General features: G+C 34.4%; 1 long non-coding RNA gene across 1 annotated transcript; it reads right to left on the bottom strand.

Annotated features, from left to right (window-relative positions):
- Positions 1–1,047: 1,047 nt before the first annotated feature.
- On the bottom strand, positions 1,048–1,508 carry LOC129571463 (uncharacterized). The gene is made up of 3 exons (XR_008688283.1): positions 1,460–1,508; positions 1,249–1,384; positions 1,048–1,148 (listed from the first exon to the last, which is right to left on the bottom strand). It is a non-coding gene; the product is annotated as an uncharacterized LOC129571463 (long non-coding RNA).
- Positions 1,509–3,688: the final 2,180 nt, after the last annotated feature.

Raw genomic sequence — 3,688 nt, forward strand, 5'->3', positions numbered from 1 at the left:
GGGATTTCATTCTTCGAGAGAAAAATAAGATTCTGAAATTTTGGAACCAACCGGATTAGATTTACGGGTACCTCCCATACAAATTTTTTGAAATTTTGTCTAAAATACCGATTTTTGGACAATTTTGCATGGGAGGTACCCGCTAATCGATTCTGATTGGCTTCAAACTTTCTGAGGTTTCATTTTTTCGAGAAAAATAAGATTCTGAAAGTTTCATGTTGATCGTTTGCAGAAGTTTGGTTTTTGGCCCCCAATTTTTTCCAAGAAAATTCCGACCAAAATTGAGGACAAAAAATCAAACTTCTGCAAATGCCATCAACATGAAACTTTCAGAATCTTATTTTTTCTCCAAAAAATGAAACCTCAGAAAGTTTAAAGTCAATAAGAATCGGTTTATGGGTACCTCTCATACAAAATTGTCGAAGTTTTAGTTAAAGTGACCGATTTTTCACTTTATTTTTATTATTATATTTTCACTGCCTTTATTTCAGTGATGGAATGGCATACGCCACCGTAGTCCATTCACTGGCTTATGCAGAATGTAAGCGTAAGCCAAGCATAAGCAATGAATGCGTTTAAATACGTTTGACGTCATTTGACAGCTGGATAATTTGTGTTGGCTTACGCCAGCTTATGCAAAAGTGGACAATTGTCCAGCCTATCTAACAACACTGCTTCATTTCAAAAAAATTCACAAAAAATAACCAAAAGTACCTACGGATAACGCAGGCCAACGGTACGGAAAAGTTCGGGATTACCAATTTAATTCTTTTTATTTTTTTTTTTTTCAAATTATAGATGTTGACTTTTAATTCTTCATTTGAAATTTAGTGGCAAAAACAATTCAAAAGTGATAAAAATCATTGGCTCTTTGTTTTAGTGCTTTGATGATTCAGACTGATAAAATGAATTAAAATCTAGAAAAAATCCAAAGGTGAATAATTTCAATCAAACTGAGAAGCGATGCACCAAAGAAGAGTCCGATAATGCTGCCGATTGTGATGATCATGTCAAGGTTTGTAATGCGCGCTGAACGAGTCAATTGTTTCGGCTGGCTGTTTATTCCAATGGTCACTGATGTAATGCCCCATGTTTGATCACTTTCGTTAACAGATTTATAGCCGATGGCTTTTTTCTCAGAATTATATCTGTGGATCAAATCGATGTTTAGATTGAAATTTCATTTATTTTGATGATCTATTCATAATTAATTTCAACTGCTTCCATGGTTTTACTCAATCTTCATACCCGACAAAGCCAACATGCATTTCTGTACATGTGGAAAGGCATGGATTCATATTCCAAAGATGGTCTTCCACTAGATATCTGTTGTACCGTTGTTCAATACAGCTTATCTGTGTGTAATTACAATACCGGTTTTTGTCTATTGAATGGAAACAAAAGGATCAAAAATAAATTCGGAATTCGAATTCATCATTATCTAAAGTAAGGTCATTACATTCGACTGGTGCAAAGGGCAGCGTACAATTGCAGAGTTTCAATTCCATTTGAACTCGAGAATGAATCATGCACGAGGCAATGCCATAAGGCAAAGATGAATACAGGGGCCAACGCTCGTTTGAAAATTGACACTTTCGCTCCATAATCGATAAGTCACGTACATCATCATCATTCTCTACCTGGGTTGTCTGAAGATGAAAAAAACAACACAAAATGTATTAAATCCTAGTGAGACGTTATAAATTCAAATATTTTTGAAACAGAGTTACGCGCAACATGAATTTAAGATCATTATTAACATATAGACCCCTCATCCAACCGGTATAATCGCTCGGTAATTCATCTGGACTATGAAAATAAATCTGAAGTGTAGAAATATTGAAATGGAGTGAGAAAAACAATAGAAAGTCAATCCAAACAAAATTTCTGGCTCACATAAAATTCAAATCCTCTTTTGTAATTAAGGTCAAAAGAAAACTGGCTGCCTCCTTGATTTTTATTGTAAGTTAGTGGTAATTTATCCCAATTTGAATTACTGGAAGTGTAGAGAATGAAATGGACAATTGGAACTTTAAGAGTTGTCATGAATTTGCAAAGGGATAGACACTATTAGAAAACTAGTGAAATATTAGTAAAATTAGCAAAAAAATATGAAATATTAGAGGAAATACAGCTGCCCATTTGAAATATATTGGTTCAATGCATTTCAAATGGAGATTTTTACCTCCATAAGGAATGTATTGAAACAATGTAAATCAAATGGCAATTTTATTTTTGCTGATTTTTGAATATTTGTAAACAAATTCTACATCTAAAATACATTGTTCCTATGTAATTCTTATGCGAGAGCATTTCCCATAAGGAATACACAGCACCGTACACTTCTTATGCACAAAGTACCGTTAATCTACAGCGGCGCTCTTCCATAAGTAATGTACAGTGCTGTGTATTCCTTATGGGCAACGCTCTCGCATAAGAATTACATAGGAACAATGTATTTCAGATGTAGAATTTGTTTACAAACACTCAAAAATCACCAAAAATAAAATTGCCATTTGATTTACATTGTTTCAATACATTTCTTATGGAGGTACAAATCTCTATTTAAAATGCATTAGACAGTGTGTTTCTTACGGAAAATAGTAAACTAGAAAAAATTAGCGAAATTAGCACGAAAATAGAATATTAGCATTGGTGTCCATCCCTTTGTGAATTTGTCTTTCATACTTACTAGAAATAAGCAGAGTTAACCATGAAACATACGCCCGCATTGTAAATTATTTGTCGCTTGAATACATCGTTACAATCGTGATACCGTTTGCCATCGAACTGAATATTGTCGAACAATTCATTGCAATACGGGAATAACTGAAATTCAAAGATGAAGAGATAAAATTGAAAGAAAACATTCGTAATAGATGAAAGAGAATGAATACAAACCAGTTGCTTTAGAGCTTCGACATCCACACCGCAAGTACTGTTGGTTTCTTGGCATGCATCCAGTTTGTAGCCCCTACGTGAATGACCTGCATATGCGTAGCCCATAAGTATATAGTAGAAGGCTTTGCTGAAAATATATATAAAAGATAGTTTTTCTATTCGATAATAAAATCAGCAATCGACCTACTGTTGCGGCACTTCGATGTTGTGTTCTGCGTAATATTTCTCAACAAATTGTTCGATCCGCTCGGTACTTACTCTTCTACGTTCAGGATCAAACCTTTTATTACAAACAGACACAGCTGGAAAAACAGTGTTCCCTTTTGAGATAATTGGATCTACTCTGATAACAACCGGATCATCGGCGTAGTCATTTAATGTATACAGAAATACTACAGTCATTGCAGTGACAGATCCAATCAAGACACAAATCCAATAAGTGCTACAATTACAAAAAGAAAACTCAAGTCCACTATAACTGTGTCGACAATAACTCAAACTATTCAAGTTCCATTTACCGATCAATCAGTCCATATCGACGATCCAAATATTGAACACCATGTAGACCACTGCTGTTTACAAAGTGATAGAATCGGTTTGTGAATCTAGTTATCATGATCATATACCGAGTAGAACTGCTTGACGATCTTTTGCAATTAGCAATCATTTTGAATCGAAAGAGTTTTAGAGCGCATAGCTTTCTCTTACAAAAAAGCTTTTGATACAAAGGTTCTGTGGCGAAATAAATGAATTCAGCGATGCTTATGAAACTGAATCCAAGAAATAG

The sequence above is a fragment of the Sitodiplosis mosellana genome, unplaced genomic scaffold (assembly GCF_009176505.1).
Source record: "Sitodiplosis mosellana isolate CC-2019 unplaced genomic scaffold, AAFC_SMos_1.0 Smas_scaffold_2542, whole genome shotgun sequence".
In the NCBI taxonomy this organism is placed as follows: Eukaryota; Metazoa; Arthropoda; class Insecta; order Diptera; family Cecidomyiidae; genus Sitodiplosis; species Sitodiplosis mosellana.